This window comes from Lissotriton helveticus, chromosome 4_1, assembly GCF_964261635.1.
Source record: "Lissotriton helveticus chromosome 4_1, aLisHel1.1, whole genome shotgun sequence".
Classification (NCBI taxonomy): domain Eukaryota; kingdom Metazoa; phylum Chordata; class Amphibia; order Caudata; family Salamandridae; genus Lissotriton; species Lissotriton helveticus.
The window spans coordinates 1832256587-1832266036 of NC_136063.1; positions in this window are offsets into that span (position 1 = coordinate 1832256587).

The window sequence follows — 9450 nt, forward strand, 5'->3', positions numbered from 1 at the left end:
TTTGTATGCAATTGGTACCTTTTCACCTTCATTAAAGGTCAGGTATGTGAATCCGCATTTCCCTGGGATGACACGGATCACGAGATTACGCGCATTGTCGCGTGCATCTAATTGTGTTTTTTTTAACATGTCTGTTTGTACTGAACGCAAAATTTCTGTATATTTCTGAGTCCAATTTGTTGGTTTGAAATCAGGTTTCATTAGTTCGTAGAGAGGTTTAACCCTTTCTGCGTAATTTAGAACATAAGTTCTTCCAAAATTTAGGAAACCTAGAATTGACTACGTTTTTCAGCATCTTTGGAGATTGGAGCAGCACACATTTTTCAAGAAAGTTTGCTGCCAGGCTTTTGCCTTCACTTGACAATTCGTATCCTAAGAATAGGACGTTGAGGTGGGCAATTCGTGATTTCTTAAAATTGAATTTGTACCCTTCAAAAGCGAACCCAAGTATTATGGTGTTCACTCTTTTCAAGTGCACGTCCAAATCATCGTCTGTAAGATATATGTCATCGACATAAGATAATGCCTCATCATCGTACATTTGTAGTATTTCTGTTACTCTGGCTGAAAATAACCCTGGACTATTCTTGAGTCCCTGGGGGAGACGGCAAAATTGTCGCTGTGTCCCCAAGATTGAGAAAGCGGTCAAGTGCGTACTTTCCGGTGCAATGTTTTGACAGAAAAACCCATTTGAAATGTCTAATGTGGTTTTATATCTTTTGCGCACAATGTTATTCATCAGTGCTGCACTATGTGAATTTTGTACTGCAAAAGTTTTACAGTTTAGGTGTCTGTAATCGAAAACTAGACGATATGAATTGTCTGGCTTGGAGACAGGAAACAAAGGATTGTTCATAGATGAGGTGCATGTTTCTGACTTGTTTTTTAGCTTCTTGCTTGACTGGATACTGCCTTTGAGCAGTAGGTTGATTTTTTAACTGGATTTTGTGGTGAGGAGAATCCTCATCCCATCCTACGTGATTTTTATGTAATGCTGGAGCCTGAGCTACTGCCTATTTCCTGGCATAGGTATATTTTTTATGAATTGGAATGTGATTTGAGACGGCTGGCATAATTATCTCTTCGTCGTGTGGGCACTCCCTAACTGCAGGTGGCCAGTCTCTTTCAGCTAGAAGTATGTCATAACCCTTGGAAAGCTTGTCCCAAAAGAGAGCTTTTATTTTTATAGTTATGTCCCCCTCCCTCCGGAGTGTTACTTCATATAACTTGTGGGGTACACTAACCCTGGTGTTGGCAGTTTCAACTTGAATGCATTCATTCAAGTCCACTGTCTCCAGATGATCCTTCAGGATCTTGCGAACTATGGTTACTTCTGCTGCGCTGTCTAGCATTGTCTGAGCCCATTCCCCATTCTTGAGTTGTGTCCTCAGAATCCTCGGCATGTCTGATCTTTACACTTGCTACCTTCTTCTTGGTGAATTGAGTTTTCTTATTTTTTGGAACGTGCTGTTCGTCTTTGGACTTCACACGTTCTTCTTTCTGTTCTGACCGTCTTCTTCTTTCTGATTTCTGCGGTGAAGTCTGAAAGGTACGAGAGGAACGTGCATTATTATCTTGATATCTATCAGGTTTTCTTAAAGTATCGCTATTTCTGAGGTTGTACCTCTTTTCAGAGGGCTCCCGTTGGGGAGATCTACCTCCTCGTTGGGGAGATCTTCTTCTGGATTGTGAATGCGTCTCTCTAGGAAGCGTTTGTTTAGTGTTCTTCCATTTCTTTTTAGGAGTAGTGAGATTATTTTTAATAAACGTTTTTTCAGGATTCTCTGTTGGTTGTGGTTTTAGTGATTTCCCACCCAAACTATCTCTACCTAGTTCTTCATATGATTATTCAATAATTCTGGCAAGCTCATATGGTTGCTCAGTAATATCTGTTTCTTTTAGTTTCTGGCGGGTTGCCACTGATGCTGTTTCACCTTTAATGTTGGCTAATAGTATAGCCGAGACCTGTTTGAAATCTTTCAGTAATTTCATACCTAGATTTAAAGCCGGTTCTGGACCGTATTCATTTTGAATCTGTCTTAGAACGTCTGGTATTACCGCCATGGATGGAACACCATGTGTTTTAGTGTAGATTGAAGCAAAGACTGTGCCCCAAGTGTCACAATCCTCTACGTGTGGTACAATCCCCATAGGTAAACAGATTGTCAGAAACCTGTGTTTCTCATGAGGCGTACTATCAGGAAATACTGCCTCTATTTGAGTACGTTTTTGTGCTTAACCAGAACGGAATTTGTTCTCTTTTTGCTGGTAGTTTACCAATGACTGACTGTATAGTCTGTGGTGTAATTTTGTTTGTATTCCCCTGGTGAGGGGTGTGCTGTGGAATTCTTACAGCTGGTTGGACTGTTAATGTCCGCATGACATATTGAACCAATTGTCTATGTATTTTAATTAACTGTTTTAGCTGAGCTAACAATTCTGCATCTGACATCCTTTCAATGTCTGGATGTGGTGTATAGCTGGCTAGTACCGGCCATGTTGCTCCTGGTCTACCTAGTGGACCGAGCCTGGTAATGTGATTTTGATGTTGTAGGCCGCCTTTAAACCAGAGCTGATGCTCTTGGTAAGTTAATGGGATTTCATTTTCCTCGAAAGGAACATAGTCCGCTGGAGGTTCCTCTGCTTTGTAGTAGTGGAACTCACGTGTTCCCGCATTAGCTGCTGGAAACTGAATCCATGAATAGAATACCTCTGTCTGTCGATATTCATGTGCCTCCATGACAAAGATTACTCTGCCACCTCTTGCTGATACTCCATTGTTTATTAGTTTGTAAGTTATACTTTTCCTTACATTTACCGGGAGCAGTATAGCATCCATATCTTTTTCTATGATATTAGCGTAATCTAAGACCGATTGAGCTGCTGCTGCAGCTCTCTCCATTTCGGTATCACTATGCGCCATTTGAGTCGGCTGAGAGTTTGCAGAACAAGTTTCAATGAAACAAAGATTAACACTGTATCCTTCAACGTTGTACAAACCAAAAATTAATACATAGGATTTTTCAGTCCTACTCAGTTTTGGCGGATATTATCCTTTCACCCACTCCAGACGTCTTTTGGAGATTTTTCACGGGAGAAAAGGGGTCTGTGTGAAAAGCACGACTGAGTTACTTTAGTATCTAGCGTTAAATTATCGCCTTACCAAATGTTGGGCGCCATGTAGTGTAGTTCCTATATTCCCAATAGGCTCTGCGCAATGTAATAATGTATCCTGCAGCTTAGACGTAGAACTTAAGTCGACTAGGTCTCTTACGAATATATTAGACTTAATTGTGAGTGCCAGCTAGCTCAGAGGTCACTAGAAACTTTCTTGAAAGTACAAGAAGGGATTAGTCTCTGACAACCATATAACATGACAACTTTGTTTCCCTAAAATGAAACGTATCTCTAGAGTCGCGGAAACAATAGATGGCTATTTCACTCAGTCAGAGGTGCATGCTTCGTTTCACCAGAGTTGCTCAGAAATAGAGAGACAGGCGTTTTCAATAAAAGTATTCATTGAACAGTCTTATTTCTTAAGCATAAGAAATGCACTGCTACAATTGAAATGCTAGTTAAGAAGTACAATGCATATAATATGAATAGTATTATAAAATAGTACTGTAAGAGCATGATATGGTTTCTAAGCCATAAACATAGAATATATAAAATGCATAAAATACATACAGTGATACAATCGTGGCTAAAAGTACTCAACTGGTGCTTCTAAAATACGCCTACCCCGGTGTACCTAACCTAAGTCTAGTACGAGGGAGGAGTAAGTGTGGTGTAGCTTAAGTCTAGTAATTTTCTGCAAAGAATCTGTTCCAAGAATTCTCTAAGGTTCAAATAAGCTCTGTACCTTGGTTTTAGAATGATAGAGGTCTTGTATCTCTCTCTCGCAGGACTCGATCTCCCATCAACCCGCAAGTGTAGCCTGGAATCACCGGAGCTGGATTTCTCTGCAAGAGAAAAGACATCGTCTTCTCAGTGCGTCAGTTGGAGGGTCGGCTCCCTTCGGCACTTGCAGCAGCAGAGCGTCGGGCAAGTAGTTAGTTGATCTGCTCCTAAACCACTGTGGTTTGACTGTGCAAATGTAGGCATATTTATACTTTGAAGGTGCCGAATTTGACGTAAGACTGGACATAATATCGTCACTAGTGCCTCAGTTCCTTGAAAACTCCAGGAGTTCTTGAATAAATTAGTATTCAAGCAGGGGGAAGTCTCTGACTGCTGAAGGCTGGTTTTTCCAAGAAATCGTTGTGGATTCTCGGAGTTTAGTGGAAGTAGCCATGCCGTATTTGGGCTGCACAGGCTAAGACTAAATAAGGTAATGATTCCAATGCCTATATAAGGATTGGGTGAATTATACCTATATATGGGTATGAATCTGGAAAATTACACTAGGGTCCTAGATTCCTACATAACACTAGCATGGCTGAAGGACCCACAGTGAGGTATGGGAAGGCGTGGGGATCCTCAGACCCATTCATAGGGCAGCCATGAAGCAAACTCCCCTGACTTGTAGGAGCATGGAGGAGGGGACCCCCTCATTGGGTGATAAACTCAACCAGATCCTGGTGGCCATTGCAGAGGCTGTGGTGATTGACGTGAACCTGACACGGGAGGATCAGAAGAAGCTGACTGGAAGAGTCGGCCAGACAGAGGGCACCCCATGTGAGCTACAGCCACAAGTAAAAGATCTTGAAGGCCAAGTCCACTCTCTGGTGGGAGGATAGAACAGAATATTCCAAAGGACACTCCCTCCAAAACAACTTTGGGTTGTGGGATTTCTTGAAGAAGCTGAGGGGCAGGAACCAGTCTCCTTCTTTGAGCAGTGGCTCGGTCGGGTAGTGGACTCGGCAACCCTCTCCCCCTAGTACCAGGTACAGTGGGTACATAGGGTCCCAGCAACACAGCTGCCACTGTTATCATCCACCAGGGCATCCACCAGGCCAGTGGTGCTTCACTTGCTAAAATTTACAGATAAGGAAAGTATCCTGAGGGAGGTCCAGAGTGCCGGCGCTCTGCATCTTTCTTTTCCCAGACTATACCTTACAGGTATAGTGTTGAAGAGAATCCCTCATGGGTATTAAGAAGTGTCTGAGGGAGGCAGGCCTCACATACTCACTGTAATACCCAGCGAAGCTCAAAGTGATAGCTAACCAGACAAGATATTTTTGCATGGAGCCGGCAGATGCACGGGACTGGGTGGAAAAACATCGCTATGAATCTTCTGTCCCTGCCACACCGCCTCAACTGTCTAGGATAGAGAAGATACTGCATAAGGGGCGATGGTGAGAACGAGGAAAGGCAAAGGGCACGTGTGGAAGAGGTTCCCTACCGGCAGAAGTGCGAGACCAGCAGCAGCGCACATTGATGGATGTGCCACACTAGTCAACAGAGCACTGCTCCCCACCACCCTGCCGACTCAATGATAACATGCATTCTAACTCCGGTTCAATTGCCTAACCGAGTAGCACCACCTCAATTGCATAGCTGAATGTTTCAAACCACAGACTTATTGATTTGACAATCCCTACTGTATTCTTACTGGCATCGATGCTGTCAAAGAGTTCATGATTCCCCCAGTGAGAACCTTATCGCCTCACATATATTGGCATGTTCTACAAATTTTGCAATATATTGATAAAGAATTGGGTCAGACAGAACTAGAGGCGCAGTCGGCCCAGGTAGTCAAGCGATAGGTGTTTGAGTACTGGCTTTAAGTGTTGGTCACCCTCCCCCCTCATCTGTCCTTTATTAATTGTTGGTTTCTAACGCGCTAGAATCGACTCCCGAAGGAGTATCTCTGCGCTATAGACCGCTGGGGAACCCGTCCTGGCTTTCCCTGTGAGATGGTCCCTACTGGGTATCTCCAAGGTGAAACCAGGCATCCCCGGCGTATGTGGGGGGCCGTTGTGGAGATGAGGCAAGCTAATGCCCAGAGTTGCCGAGTGTGATCCCTGGTTACAGTAGGCACAGAGGCGAGAATTATCGAGTCCGCTGACCCTGGTCCACGACCCTGCGGCGTCAGGAATTGAACCCTGGTCCCGGGCCGTCCTCTGCTTCCGGGTCTGCCGCCTCTAACCAGTGAGCCACACCACTCCACCATTTATACTTTTCTCCTGGATAGGGCCCTTCCATGAGGTTCGAATAGAGGCGTTTCCACAACATGGGTCAATTAGTTTAATGCTTGGGTAAGCGCCGGTTGGTGATTACCGGGGGAAGGGTGCTGGAGATTAAGTTCCAATTGTTTATGCAGGTCATATAACATAACATGTGTATTTGTAAAGTGCACGTTCACCCCAACGAGGTCTCTTGGCACTGAGTAACAGATGTTTATTGTTACCCAACTCAATGGTACTCGTTTTATCGACCTCAGATGGATGAAAGGCTGAGTGGACCCGCCGGCATTTGAACCGGCGACCATGAGGTCAGACACAGGCCCCTGAAGTGGATGCATTAGTCCACTGAGCCACCAGACCTGACATACCATACTATTCATAGGCACAGGGCTAGCTTCAGGCCCCACTTCTTCGCTATACCATGACAAACCTCCATATACTCACTTGGAATGTACAGGGAATGGTGTCAGCACACAAGCTGCATTTAAATCAACAGTATTTGCCCAGATGCACAGCCCCTATTGAATTTCTGCAGGAGACGCACATGGCGGGAGGGGAAGATGTCCATCTACAAAACATTGCAGCAGCAATGCTTTAGCACCACATGCTTTGCGTTGGCTTGTGATGCGCTATTATCGATATGCCCAATGGTCCCTTTCAAATCACTGACAGTGAAGGGGCACTATGCATTCGTGGAGGGTCAACTAGATGGGCATTAACTATTGTTGGGTAGCATTTATGCACCAAACGTAGTGCTACAGGCCTTTTAGCCTGCCTCACAGTCCTTCTTGCAAAGTGGGAGCATAGCCCAAGGCTTATTGGAGGGGATCTCAACAGTGTACTAGACCTTGATCGCTCCCTTCCACCACAGACCTCTCCCGTGGTGACTTCTGCAATGTGACTGGCACAGTAGATTGCACACTAGCCCCTCTTAGACTCCTGGTGTACATTGGACCTTGACACAAGGGAATATTCCTATTATTTCGCCACCCCATGATTTACATGTCCGGCTGGACCGGATTCTTTGCCATCCAACTATTCATGCACATGTAACGGCTGGAGAGTATTTAGGGCCTGATTACGAGTTTGGCGGACCATCAGACAGCAGAACCCGTTGTGAAGGAGGAGTAGCGGTCAAGGACAGCGGCACCAGTGGTCTTACCACCGCAACTGCCAGAGAACAGTATTCACTAGTGGTGGCACAGTAGTCTGGGGAAGCAATATGCTTGGTGGTGCCCTAGATGCATGCCGTGGATGCAGTGCTTGTGCTGCAGATATGGTGCACATGAGGCGCAGTGACTGTAGGGGGCAGTCAGGGACACATTGATGGCAGTCACTGGTAGGGGGGATCTGCACACAATGGAAGCGGGCCTGTTAGGGCTGTATGGGCACAGTAGGAAGGGAGTTGTCACTAATCGATTTATTGACTTGGCCCTAATTATAGCTAAGCAAGCCAAAGCCGTGAAGTGGAAGGATGCTCACCTTACCGGTATGCACTACTGGTTTGCAGCAATGCTGAAGTGTAGCAGGAACGATTCAGTGACACTCCGCAGGGAGGAGGTCAGAGGTTTGTACAGGGTTACCATAGCATTGGAATGGGATGCCCTTATGCACAAATTGCAGGTCCTCTCTGAGGAACCCAGAGGGGAGGAGTCCGAGAGTGGAGTATGATTGCTCACTATGTCAACTCATGCACCTCATGCTGCCATGCTCTTCAATCACTTACCCTTTCTCTCTCTCCTTCCTCATATCCCTTCCCCCTCTCCTCCTGCCCTCCTGTTATTATGGCCCTAGGTCTACATCCTCTCTGTCCCCTCCTCCCCTCTGGGCAACTCTTGCCCTGGTGCTGGAGCACTGTGCCCTCATATGCTGTCTGCATGTAAAATGCCGTTATACAGCTTCTTCCCAGCTTGTGCCACAATCATCTTCCATTAAGGCTGCATACATCTTGATGAATACAAATATTAGTGTCCTGCTGGTTACTCTTGTTACACGAGTTGATTTTTGGTTTTGAAAAAAGGAACCAAAGTCTCCTGTCAAAACTTTCATTGCTATTTATGATACACTGGCCCATTGGAAAATGGAATCCCAATAAAATTGATTAAAAATAAAATCAAGAGATGTGTGATTGTCACGTCATTGCACCGTTGTCTGTCAGCATGTCCCTTTACAATAACAACTATGGCAATGATAGCTTCAAAATTACCTGTTGTGATATGAGGCAAAAATTAACTCAGGCTGCTCATATTCCCAATGTGCTAAATATTTCCATGAAACCTTTACTCACTGATGTCATTGCTGATGTAATTATTAACACCATAAGTATTTGTGACGTTACATGTGTCGTGGCATCAGATGTGTATTTGGAAACGTTAATATGGGAATGTACAAAAACGGCATCTTTTTGTGTAGTGCACCCTAATTTTGCCTTACCTTTTTTACTGACATTAAAACTCTGAGAACTTTACCTCTGCTAAAGAGGAGTAAAGTGCCTGTGTTTCCCCAATAAACATATTGAAATTGGTTCAAACCTGATTGGCACATTTATTGTTTCTATATGGCCATGGTATATGGTACAAAAATATACCCCTGGCATGGAAAGGTTAAATGCCACAAGCGGACTGCAGTATCTATTGTGCCATTGTTAGACCTGTCAGCCTTAGGCTGGTCTTCCCCCAAACATTTTACCTCACTTTTTGCTGATCTGTTTTTGTTAGCCTTAGGACTCTGGGCATTGCTAACCAGTGCTAAAGTGCACGTGATCACTCCCCTAAAACATGATAACATTGGTTTGCCCACAATTGGCATATTTGATTTACTGAAAAGCCCCTAGTACAGTGCACTATATGGGCTATAAATTAAGTGCTACTAGCTGGCCTTCAGCACTGATTGTGCCACCCACGTAAGTAGCCCTTTAATCATGTTTCAGGCCAACGGAGCCTGTATGTGCGGATTTAGTGCTATGTCGACTTGTCATTTAAAATGCCTTGCCAAGCCTTAAACTCCCCTTTTATTACACGTAGGTCACCCCTAAGATAGCCCCTAGGTAGCCCATATGGCAGGGCGCTGTGTAAGTAAAAGGCAGGACACATACTCTTTAGTTTTACATTTTCTAGCACTGAAAAAATTCCAAATTAGTTTTTCACTACTGTGAGGCCTACCCCTCTCATAGGTTAACATTGGGCCCATAAGTTAACACTGGGAATTCCTTATTACAGTTAACAGATATAATTTCTGATTGAGGAGTAGAGCTGCCACATTTCGTCCCTATGGACTTGTAATAATATACTCTCTTTAATGGTAAAGTTGGATTTGTTGTTAC